Source organism: Anthonomus grandis, chromosome 5, assembly GCF_022605725.1.
Source record: "Anthonomus grandis grandis chromosome 5, icAntGran1.3, whole genome shotgun sequence".
Taxonomy (NCBI): domain Eukaryota; kingdom Metazoa; phylum Arthropoda; class Insecta; order Coleoptera; family Curculionidae; genus Anthonomus; species Anthonomus grandis.
In genome coordinates this window covers 14281280-14295012 of record NC_065550.1, presented here as the reverse complement: position 1 = coordinate 14295012, position 13733 = coordinate 14281280, and positions in this window count along the sequence as shown.

Sequence of the window (13733 nt, the reverse complement as noted above, 5' to 3'; positions counted from 1 at the left end):
TAAATATCGGGAGTGCCTAGAGTCTCGTGTTGATAAAGTACGCGCGTCAAATGCAGGATGCTTGAAAGAATTCAGTGTTGGGAGTTGCGACCCTCGGCCCTAATTAATTCGGTATAAGGCTTTGTAAAAACTCCCTAGATTTTATAAATGTAACAGAGAACGTATAATTTTATAGTAGGAAATTTATTTCTCCATGAATTTGGATCGCAGTATATCACATAAAAAATTATTTGCTCTATATTTTAATGTATAAATTATTTTTAATTCAGAAAAGTTATAATCATTGTATTATCTACTTTTACTTTTCAGATTTAGGATTAAAAACGACCGTGTACCGGATTCCAGCGTGCTATCCAGAGTGTCGTCAATTCTTAGTAGTGGATAGCTGCCTTTCTTTGTAATATAGATTCTTTCTTTGGAATAAAACTGGAAATGTCCAAGGTCTCTGGGAGAGTTTTATAACTCCGTATGCATTCGTTTCTTGGAGCCTAAGAGAAACTTCACCTTCTTAAGCTATTGAAATTCTTTGAGGAACCTATTTTATTAGAACATTATCTTCAGTGTTCATTACGCATTAAATAAATAGTTCCCAGGCCATCGTCTAAGAAAAATACTTCAGAAGATTTTTCAAAAAGTTTTTAGAAATATACAGGTAAAGGAACGTTTATTAGGAAGGTGAGTGTCGTCAATTCTTAGTAGTGGATAGCTGCCTTTCTTTGTAATATAGATTCTTTCTTTGGAATAAAACTGGAAATGTCCAAGGTCTCTGGGAGAGTTTTATAACTCCGTATGCATTCGTTTCTTGGAGCATAAGAGAAACCTCACCTTCTTAAGCTATTGAAATTCTTTGAGGAACCTATTTTATTAGAACATTATCTTCAGTGTTCATTACGCATTAAATAAATAGTTCCCAGGCCATCGTCTAAGAAAAATACTTCAGAAGATTTTTCAAAAAGTTTTTAGAAATATACAGGTAAAGGAACGTTTCTATTTAAATGCTAAATTCTATCTGCATCCTTCATGACTGCGATTATTTCAAAGCAAAGCCCACATTCTCTTCTTGATTCAGATCTTGACTCTACCCTTTCAAGTTTACAATTCGAACCAGAGCAATAGATTCTTTCTGGAGAGTTAGCGTCTTTCCTGGAACGATTTGTTGACAATATATAGTTACCAAAACAGTTTCTCCATCTTTTCTTCCAGTAGTAGGATTAACCACCATCTTTGAATTATGTGCAGCTTGATTGTTATTGTAACATATCCTATTCTAGAACCTATAAATCCGAACTATTCTCGATTCTATTAGGCTCTGTCCAGGGCGTAGTTATCGCAGTTGGTTGAATCTTATACGTTGGGTTTGAAAATAGCGGCCAGCCTGCGTCACATAAAGTAGAAATTTTCCAGGTTCCTCGGATTTGCTCAAGGCTTGGGGCATTGACTTGGGCAATCTTCTAGATTTAACTACTAGATTTACCCAAAAACTATGCAAGCTTGTTAAGCAGGTCACTCTCCGCAGTTCCAATTGGTCTTATTTCAGATTTATAGTTGCTTTAAAAGGTGCGTTATACTTCGATACATGGTACTACTACTTATACTCCAATTCATGGTGTGGTATCTTGCTTTACTTTTTCAGGGTCAAGAATTTAAAGTGGTTTAAAAATGTTGTTTCTTAAATTTCTCACGCTTCTACAAAAAAATCCAAGCAACCTAGTCTAAAATTTTTAGTTTGAATGGGTGTTAAATTAATTAGAATTTAATATAGTTGCTGTCACTACGGGTCCAAAGTACCTAGATATTGTCTAGAGGTTGAAATTTTCTTGGATCTTTAAAACCGATATCTTCTATTTGCGTTTTAATTGTATATTCACTTTTAAGCGAAGAATCTGTAGAAAATAGTGCGCGGACAGGTGGTGAACGGCCTATATAGAATGAAATAATGAAGAAGCCAACTTAAATCCAAAACATAATATATAAGCATCGCGAAAAAATACCAATCAAATTCTAAATATAGACTTCGCCGAAACGGAGGAAAAATATAATTTTTATTAGGTATTGGTTTTTGCTTCGGTCTTTAGTTATGAAAGAGAATTAGTAACGTGTAACTCGAGTATAATGAAGTAGTACGTTCATCTGTTATTTGAGCTAGTTATTTTTTGTAACCTTTTATTTATCAACCAATATATAGAGCACTTGTTTACGAACTTGGGTGTTTTTATTTATCCCGGATCATTACATTTTGGTGCCGAAACCCGGGAAGTGCTTGGTTGAAAATAAAATTATCGTGGAACGTGGAACGAATTAACATTTAAAAAAAAATAATGGCGGACTCAAAGGCAGATGTGTTTTTGCGTACAAATTATCGTGGACAATTAACGAAATTATGCAAGACTGTTGACGACGCGGTAAAATTAACGGAACGTGTACCGGACGAACTCTCAGTTTTGTGTGAAAAAATTAAGCTTATAAGGGTAAAGTTGAACGAATTAAACGAGAAAATTCTCCCTAGCGTATCGGAGGATTTACTTGAAACGGAGTGTGATAAGGTGGCGGAATATGACATTAAAGCGATGGATGCTTTAGCAAGTTTAGAAGTGGCCAAAAAACGGAAAATTAATGGTGATCAACTGCAGAACGTGGAAGTTGGGAATTTGGGAGAGCTCCAGAATATACAGGGTGGTGCAGAGCCGTATGTTGACGCTGGTGTTGGTAACGTACAAACCCAAATAAACCAAAAATCGGTAAGACTACCTAAACTTGATTTATTAAAATTTAACGGCGACCTAGAAGCATGGCCAGCTTTTTGGGAACAATATAGTCAAGCCATACATAATAATCCTGAGCTAACTATGAACTGTAAATTTACATATTTAAAGTCGCTTTTAACGGGTAAAGCGGCTCTAACGATTTCAGGCTTAACGTCTAGCCAAAATTCGTATAATGACGCGATTAATTTAATAAAATCGGAATATGGACAATCGGAAAGAATTATTGACTGTTACGTGCAAAAACTTTGTAGTATTCCATCGGTAAAATATGATAAAGACACCAGTGGTCTGCGACGACTTTTTAACACGGCTTCATCGATAACGTGCTCGTTGGAATCGTTAGGCATATCAGCTGATCAGTATGGCTTAATGGTTAAATCTATGATTTTTAAAGTTTTACCCTATAGTTTACGAGTTCAATTTAATAAATTTAAAATACAGAATGTCACGAACGAGAAAGTAAATGAAACTGAATCTTTAACGAATCGGACACAAATTCAGTTATCGCGGAGACAATCTCGGGTCGAGATTCATCGGGAGTGAATTATAAAAAACAGATTGCCGATTTATTGAACTTTATAAAGATTGAAGTGGACGCGCTTGAGCAAGCTCAGAATAACGACAATAAGGACAGTAAATATCCTACGCGTGCGCGAGATTTTGGACATTCGACTCGTAACGAATTTCGGAACAGTTCTAAATCGTCTAATAACGAATTGTTTACTGCTCAGGGTTTATTGAATGTAGCTAATGATCAGTGTCTATTTTGTAAAAATAAAAATCATCTGACTAGAGACTGTTTGAGTGCTTGTATTAGTTTGAACGATAAGAAGAAAATTTTGCAAGACAGTTACAGATGTTTTCGGTGTACCGGACAAAATCATAAGTCTAAATTTTGTAAAGCGAAAGACATTGCTTGTAAAAAGTGTAAGGGTAGACATGTGACTGCCTTGTGCGATCCATCATTCAAACCGAAAAATCGGAATGAGAACGAACGAAATGACACTTCTAACGAACAATTGACTGTGACCGCGTTTTCTACAGGGCGTCTCGAAAATGTGTATTTGCAAACTGCATGCGTTTTTGTGAGATCAAAAGAAAATAATAACGAGATATTTTTACGAGCAGTTTTTGATGCAGGGAGCCAATTAACTTATATTAAGCAAGATGTATCGCGTGAGCTTAATTTACCAATTATTGGAAAGCACAAAATATCGATTTGTGTTTTTTGGTAATTCCCAACGCGGTGTTGCAAAATTGTGCAATAAAGTCGAAGTGGTTTTAAAGAGTCAGTACTCAGATAAGTTAATTACGATACATGCAATTGAAGCTCCTGAAATATGTTTTGACTCGATAAAACCCCCTTGCCTTACCGACCCAGTTATCGAAAAATTCGCAAGGCAAAATCGATTAGCAGATATTCAAACAAAGCCATTGAATTCTACCGGAATATCTTTGCTTATTGGTAGCGAAAATTATTGGTTGTTGGTTACGGGCGAAACACGCCATCTGACGGATAAATTGAGGGCTATTGATACAGAAGTAGGTTGGACAATTCACGGAGCTCGGGAATCTAACGAGGCGGTTCCAGATTTTTCTGTAAATTTTAACGTGGCGACCATCTTGCATTCGCAAATCGTCGAAAGCGATTGTGCAACGGACTTGAACGAAAATGAAAATTTAAATTTAAAAAGATTTTGGAACTTGGAAAGTTTAGGTATCAAGGCCAACGAAACAACTTTGAACAATTTTACAAGCAACTTTATTAACGAGAATATTGACTTTAAAAACGGTCGCTACGAGATTTCATTGCCGTGGAAATCGAAAGAAAAATTGGACAATAACTACAACGGGGCTTTAGCGCGTGTAAAGAACTTGATATCGCGTCTTTACAGACAGGGAAAAATTAACGAGTACGATAAGGCAGTGCGCGAGTATATAAATAATGACTGTGCCGAATTAGTGTCTTCTAAGACTGACGAGTTACGATCGTATTTTATGCCTCATCGGGCTGTTTATCGAGACGATAAGGACACGACCAAGGTGCGCGTGGTGTTCGACGCGTCTGCGCATGCGCCAGGGTGTTTGTCGTTAAACGACCACTTATTTATAGGCGATAATTTATTGCCCGACGTGCTCAAAATTCTTTTGAATTTTAGGATTGGTAATGTAGGCCTTGTAGCCGATATCGAAAAGGCATTTCTTCAGATTTCCTTGTCAGCTAGAGACCGAGACTCTCATTTGTTTTTATGGTTTAGAGACAAAATCGAGCCTTATCTTACCGATATGTCCAAATTGCCAGACCTCGTTACTTACCGTATGAAACGAGTCACTTTTGGAGTTTCGTCGAGTCCCTTTATGTTGGCTGCTACACTAAAGAAGCATTTAGACAGTCAATCAGATGAACTTAAGGACACAGCTGTGTTGTTGGCTCGTTCCTTTTACGTTGATGATGCTGTTATGTCTGTGGATTCCTTTGACAAGGCTGTTAAAGTTTACGAGTAGTTAAAGGAAATTATGTCAGCCGCGGGTATGAATTTAAGGAAGTGGCTATCCAATTATAGTGAAATAAACGAATGTTTTAGGAAAGAAGATAAAGTATCAGATGTGGGTCAGACAAGAAAGGTACTAGGTGTTCTATGGCATTCATATTCTGATCAATTAACTATAGATTTATCATCACTAACTAACTTATCGACCACTGTGCCAACAAAACGAACTGTTTTGCAAACGACTGCGAGAGTTTTTGATCCATTAGGTATTTTAGGACCGTTCACAATACGAGGCAAGATCCTACTGCAGCGTATTTGGAAGGCGAATTTAGAATGGGACGTAGAGTTATCTTTAGAGTTAAAGCAATCATGGCTTAAGTGGTATACAGAAGTTCCGATGCTAACTAATTTCGAGATAGATAGGTGTGTCTTAGGGGATAAAATTAACGGCGTCGAGCTTCATCTATTTGCAGATGCTAGTTCTCAGGCATATGGTACGGTGGTGTACGTTAAATCTGCGAATTCAGGACAAGTGAAATACTTAATGTCGAAAAATCGAGTAGCTCCTATGAACGAAAAGGGAAACAAGGAGCTTACTTTGCCACGACTGGAATTGACCGCTGCCTTGTGTGCCACTAGACTTCAGTGTTATATTTTGGATAATTGTGACCTAAATATAGTTTCCGTAACGTTGTGGTCGGATTCAAAAATAGCACTGTACTGGATTCGTGATAAAGTTTCAAAATGGAAGCCTTATGTTCAAAATAGAGTAAATGAAATTCAACGTAATAGCAAAGGACAATGGAGATACTGCCCTGGTAAAGAAAATCCGGCAGACTTACTTACTAGAGGTGTTTCAGCGAAATTTCTCTTAGAGTCAACTTTTTGGAAAGAAGGACCAGAATGGCTGAAACAAGAATCCAAGAATTGGCCCCCTGATGAGTACCAAGATAAAGCTGATGATGTGTCAGAGGTGCAGAATTTGTTAGTTAACACTGAGAACAATATTCTAGAGGTTAGGCCAATATTTGCATTGGACAGGTACAGCAAATTGGAAAAGGTGATTAGGATTACCGCCTATGTTTATAGATTTGTAAATAATTTAAAAGGTAATGGAAATCAAAAGGGACACTTGTCGGTGGATGAACTTAAAGCAGCTGAAGGTCATTGGATCAAAAGTGTTCAAACTGAAGAATTTAAAGAAGAAATAAAGTGTCTTCACAATAACGTTCCTGTAAGCTGCAAGTCTCCAATTTTTTCATTACGTCCATTTTTAGATAAAAATGGATTTTTAAGGCTTGGAAGTAGGCTAGAAGAAGCCTCGCTTCCCTACGAAACCAAGTATCCAATAATTATACCAAAGAAGTCTCTTCTTACGGAGAAGATAATTTGGCAGGCTCATGAAGAGGTCCTCCATAGTGGAGTTAATGCTACATTGGCGCAGACGAGGAGAAAGTATTGGATAGTACAAAGTCGTCAACGAATCAAGACAATACTGGGCCAGTGTTTTAAGTGCCGCCGCTTAAAGGGCAAAGCTGGATCTGAATGTTTTGCGCCATTGCCGGGTAATCGGATAAACGAAGCAACCCCTTTCAAAGTCACGGGTGTGGACTTTGCTGGGCCACTTTATGTTTTTGAAGATGGACAGAAAGTAAAAGTATATATTATGTTGCTTACGTGTGCAGTAGTACGTGCTGTACATTTAGAACTTGTACCAAATTTGAGCACGGAAAGTTGTGTTAGAGGCCTACGAAGATTTATAGCTCGCAGAGGAGTACCAGAAGTTGTGTATTCGGACAACGCAAAAACTTTTCGTCGTGTGGCTCAAGAGCTAAAACAGCTGTTTAATTTGCTACGAAGCGATCCTATTCAGGACTGGGCGCAGAGGTACAGGATAAAATGGCATTTTATTGTTGAAAGGGCTGCTTGGTGGGGTGGCTTCTGGGAAAGGATGGTAAGGACTGTCAAGGATGCATTAAAAATTACGCTTGGGAAGGCGTCGATTGGTTATGAAGAATTGCAAACTATTTTGACAGAGGTTGAAGCAACGGTAAATTCGAGACCTTTGACTTACCTTGACGATGACGCTTCTAATTTAGTTTATTTATCTCCCTCACATTTTCTCTTGGGAAATAAAAGTTCTGGTCTGTTGATGGATTTAAGAATTCCAGAGATTAAAAGAAACGACATTTTAAAGCAGTGGAAACTTAGGGAGCAACTTATGACGAAGTTCTGGAATAAGTGGAACATAGATTATCTACAGCAGTTGCGTACAGCACATTTTGCAGTGAATTCTAAATCCCGCACTTTAAAAAAGGATGACCTTGCTTTATTGTATGAGCAGTATGTGCCGAGATTGAGATGGAAAATGGTTCGAGTTGTAGAGACGTTTAAAGGAAGAGACGGCCGCGTGCGTGCGTGTGAAATAATAACCAGTGACGGAACGAAATTGAGACGACCGGTGCAACTTCTCTTTCCTTTAGAAGTTTCACATTCGCCCCCCCGGGAAGATGTAGAAAATAGTGCGCGGACAGGTGGTAAACGGCCTATATAGAATGAAATAATGAAGAAGCCAACTTAAATCCAAAACATAATATATAAGCATCGCGAAAAAATACCAATCAAATTCTAAATATAGACTTCGCCGAAACGGAGGAAAAATATAATTTTTATTAGGTATTGGTTTTTGCTTCGGTCTTTAGTTATGAAAGAGAATTAGTAACGTGTAACTCGAGTATAATGAAGTAGTACGTTCATCTGTTATTTGAGCTAGTTATTTTTTGTAACCTTTTATTTATCAACCAATATATAGAGCACTTGTTTACGAACTTGGGTGTTTTTATTTATCCTGGATCATTACAGAATCAAAAAACGTTTGAATCATATTAGTTGATTTTTTATATAAAATGTAGTTTAGGAGATTCTGACTACATTTCACGACTTAGTTGACTATAATAAGGCAAAATATAGTCCAGAAATTAAAAATATTGTAATTTCTGTCAAATATTATCTTCTAATAAAATATGATTTTATTGCTGACAACATCAATAAAATAACATTTTAATGAATCATACAGCTCTAAGATTCTTTTCAGACCTTCGAGGGATAATCAATGAGTCTAAGATGGGTGAAGTAACTTATGATTTTGAACACTTTAGACTTTGAAATTCTTTGATTTCAAATTTTATATATGCACTTCATAGTAAATAACCCTGGAATATCAATTTGTAAAAACGCTATCACAGAGTTATAGGCATCAAAAATAACATTCGCTCCATCTAAAGCAAATCCAATTAAATTTTGAATGTTGTTTTTAAAAATTTTTATTAGAAATTTGTAAATACCTCTTGTGGTACATTATTCTATTTTTTCATCTTTAATTAAAAAAAAATTATCTTTAACCAAAACGCAACGCAAACTCGCAAAGATGGTTTGTGTGAATAAATCTGTAGTTTCGTCTACAGAAAATTTCTGATAATTATCGAAATTAAATCGCTCAACACCGATAACATTATTGATTATAGCGATAGGTTTGGCTCGTGCACAAACTAAACATTTTTTTTTAGAATCAGGAAATGCTGCAAGACACAATTGAGGCAAATGATCTATAACCATTATTGGAAATCAATCAGCCACAAATGTAGATAATCTGATTTCAGCTAAACAAAAATTATTTAGTATTTACCTTGAAAAATAAAAAAATATATTTAACCTTCTTAACTCTCTACCTTATCTTCTTTAGTATTGCAATCTGTGGCAAGTTTAGCTGAAGCTCAAGTTTAGCTTTCAAAACACGACCTAAACTTATAACATTATAAAACAAAAACAAGTATGTAAGATTAAAACCAAATAAACAACGCCAAAGAGTACTAAGAGTTCTAACACTTTTATACCATTTAGGGCCAAATTACGGACCAGCTGGTAAAGTTCCTGTGTGTTATCAGGCAGATAAATTCTATCCTTGAACGAAAATGAAAATTTAAATTTAAAAAGATTTTGGAACTTGGAAAGTTTAGGTATCAAGGCCAACGAAACAACTTTGAACAATTTTACAAGCAACTTTATTAACGAGAATATTGACTTTAAAAACGGTCGCTACGAGATTTCATTGCCGTGGAAATCGAAAGAAAAATTGGACAATAACTACAACGGGGCTTTAGCGCGTGTAAAGAACTTGATATCGCGTCTTTACAGACAGGGAAAAATTAACGAGTACGATAAGGCAGTGCGCGAGTATATAAATAATGACTGTGCCGAATTAGTGTCTTCTAAGACTGACGAGTTACGATCGTATTTTATGCCTCATCGGGCTGTTTATCGAGACGATAAGGACACGACCAAGGTGCGCGTGGTGTTCGACGCGTCTGCGCATGCGCCAGGGTGTTTGTCGTTAAACGACCACTTATTTATAGGCGATAATTTATTGCCCGACGTGCTCAAAATTCTTTTGAATTTTAGGATTGGTAATGTAGGCCTTGTAGCCGATATCGAAAAGGCATTTCTTCAGATTTCCTTGTCAGCTAGAGACCGAGACTCTCATTTGTTTTTATGGTTTAGAGACAAAATCGAGCCTTATCTTACCGATATGTCCAAATTGCCAGACCTCGTTACTTACCGTATGAAACGAGTCACTTTTGGAGTTTCGTCGAGTCCCTTTATGTTGGCTGCTACACTAAAGAAGCATTTGTGGTACATTATTCTATTTTTTCATCTTTAATTAAAAAAAAATTATCTTTAACCAAAACGCAACGCAAACTCGCAAAGATGGTTTGTGTGAATAAATCTGTAGTTTCGTCTACAGAAAATTTCTGATAATTATCGAAATTAAATCGCTCAACACCGATAACATTATTGATTATAGCGATAGGTTTGGCTCGTGCACAAACTAAACATTTTTTTTTAGAATCAGGAAATGCTGCAAGACACAATTGAGGCAAATGATCTATAACCATTATTGGAAATCAATCAGCCACAAATGTAGATAATCTGATTTCAGCTAAACAAAAATTATTTAGTATTTACCTTGAAAAATAAAAAAATATATTTAACCTTCTTAACTCTCTACCTTATCTTCTTTAGTATTGCAATCTGTGGCAAGTTTAGCTGAAGCTCAAGTTTAGCTTTCAAAACACGACCTAAACTTATAACATTATAAAACAAAAACAAGTATGTAAGATTAAAACCAAATAAACAACGCCAAAGAGTACTAAGAGTTCTAACACTTTTATACCATTTAGGGCCAAATTACGGACTAGCTGGTAAAGTTCCTGTGTGTTATCAGGCAGATAAATTCTATCCTCTCGGTAAACCTACCAATAGCTGTATGAGGAATTATATACCAAATTTTAACCTGTTGTTAAGTAGCAGAAGGTTTACAATTTGGCAACAACATAATTGTTGTGGCCGGTACGATAATGTTAAGAAAAAAGAAAGATTAAGGTTATGAATATCTTGTCCTGACAAAAATAAATAAAATAAACAAAAATCATGGAAGTGTTTGGTTTTTATTTTGTGATAATAGTTATAGGTACTTGTATACTTGTTTTGTGCCAAATCCGATATTCTTTCTGTTAGTACTAGTATTAATGCGTATTTGTATTTTTGCTAATTACTTGTAAATCCCACCAGACATTTGCCAGTGATTCACTGTACACAGCTTTTTAGAAACTGTATACTCTGCAGTAAATTTGGTAGTTTGGTGGAGTTTTAATAATTTTTTTTTTTACATTAGGATGTCTTAATAACCTAATAAAAAAAGAGTAAAATATGCGAGTGCAATTGAATCAAAAAATTGACAGGGAAAAAATTGACAGACGAGTTTAATGTAAAAAACTCTGTGTCGGGGGTGGTTCGAACCCTGAATAATCTTCGAACAAAGCATGGGGGTATAAAAAAAAATCTAAGAAAAAAAGAACAAACAGAAAATATTTAAAACTTGTGACTGGTATTTAAATATGGTGGCTCAAATTTGACGTTCTTATATGGGATTTGTTAAATGTATGTTTTCTTTTCAATTCTCAGTCACATAACAGTAACATACCCAGCAAACAGGGGCAGCTGAGAGAAGGGTGTAACCTTAAGTCGGGCATTATCATATTAAATAAAGAGAGATTTAACCAGATGAAAAATAACAAAATACTCATACAGATGAAGACCAAAATTTAAAATATTATACACAAACTTCTTACAAAACTATGCTCTTTGAAAAATATGATGTTATAATTTTCCTGGTAAACCTTTTATACGCTGCTTTTTCCTGTTGTTAACTTATTCTACTGGTAAGCAAGAATTATCCCGCTGGTAAGACTTAATGGTAGCAGAAGGATAACTTTTCCGGACACTTTATCAGCCGGTTTATAATTTGGCCCTTAACAAAATATCTTAACTATCAAATACACAACGAAAAATCATGTTTTTTGTGCAATCATTTCAGTGCAATCTTTAATACGGCTGAGTATCGCAAAGCTCAAGAGATGGCAGTACATCAAAATTAACAAAAAAAATTTTGATTGGAATAATGTTAAGGCTAAATCGGTAGAACAACCAAAAAATCCGTTGAGATGGCAACACTGTGCAGTGGGCAAAATTGCTACAGTGAATATAGCTAGAGGTCTGTTCTGCATATAGGTCACAGAACACAAATATAGATCTCCTGATGCACCGTTCGTGCCCCAACGAAGGTTACCAGAGGCTTAACCAATAATAATGTTTGTTATGTCGCTAGGCAAACTATAAGTCTTGCTAGATATATATAAACCCAGATACTTAAACTTAGCGCGCTGTTCACAAATGGCATGGTCAGCAGTTTCTGCCTCCCCTTACACCAACAGTCTTCCGATGTTTATTTGCGCAATATATAAATCTACTTTTATTTTTCCTGGCGTCTTAAGTCACTAAAGCCTGTGTTTAGTTAAAAGACCCGTCAATAGCCGGATTTCGGGTCTCTTTATGCGCAGTAATTGGTAAAACAGCCAAAGGACCCATCTATATGTGCCTTAGCTTATCTCATGCCAGGTCTGTGTTCCATCTCCGGAGGGTCTCTATCATGCAGACTCTTCTCTGAAGCGGGGCGTACATATTTCGCTATACCAATTATAGGTTTCGAGCCTACCGGAAGTTGTACGGATCCCAATCTAGCAAGAGAGTACCAGCATTGCCTGAATGATTAAGCATCAGAACGAGCTGAACCCTGCATCCAGTTTCTCTCGGGCCTTTATACATTGCAGTACAAGCCTCAAGCTTACCTTTTTAGCCATAAAATTTATTATCATTCCTTAAATCAAATGGTCGTCAAGTATTTTAGCTGCACCCGTCTTAAATATACAATGGATGGTGTGCCAAAGTTACGTCTCCTTGTGAAAAGTCAGAGCTCTGTTTTTTTGGGATTAATCCTTAACTCTTCCGAAAGGCATCACCGGTCAATATTTTAAATGAAGTGCATTGTAGCGTCGTCCTTTCCAGGGCAATGTACCTGCGTGTACAGGTCTGCCCTGTTTAGATAACTGATTAGGGCATCGATCACTAGATACCACAGACTAATACTTTTTTATGGTCTCCGACTAGTGTCAGCGACTTCATTTTAGCACCAGGGTCCTTGGATCGTACTTTGCAGCGGCGTGCCACAGAGGATCTACTGTGAACATTATCGCAGAATCATTTCAGCACTGTCTTTGAAAGCCCTAAAGTGCCATACGGCCATCCCAGTCGGTGGCGAGCTGGAGCGCTTGGCTTTGTGAAGGAGCCGGCGGGTGGACTGTTGGTGTTTTTCCCTGTTGTTGTTCCGAAAGGCTTTTTTTGCGTTCGAAGTTCTCCGGCTAAGTAGACAGCTATCCTTGAATGCCTCAATTATCACGCTTGCCAGTCAGCTTGCCAATCCGAATCTCAGTGTCTGCCGGAAGCCGGAAGGATGTATCTTGCCTGCATGTCCGAAAGGCCACAAACGAGTGGCTCCCGAAAGGGGTCCCCATCAGTGTTCCCCGTGTTCTTGTAGATTTAATTGTCACGACGAGCTGAGAGAGAAAGTGCCTGTGATCCGACAGACACATTCTCTTAGAGTTATTGGAGGGTCGGGAAGGGATTAGGCTTAGATAAATCTTGTTTTCTAATTTGGTCACACCAGTAGTTCGGAAGTAGCAATCCATGCAAGCAGAGCAGTTCACTTGGGTAAGGCTAAATACCAGAAGATCGCCCAGCATTCCAGATTGAGCTGATGGAAAAATAGGAAAAGGAAAGAGTCATGAGGAAGTTAATCCAATTTGGAAGAGCGCAGTATAAACTCGATTAGTATGTCCTAAATCAAAGCTAGATACTCAATAAGTTACAAAAAACAGAGCCCATAAACAAGAGAGAACGAGAGAGATTCTATTTACCTTCAAGGCTTTTGCACTGCATACTTGGATGTCGGAAAATAGAGCCGCGTCAAAGGCTACGCGTCGATTATTTATTTGATTAGACATTTATTTACGTACGCTTCATT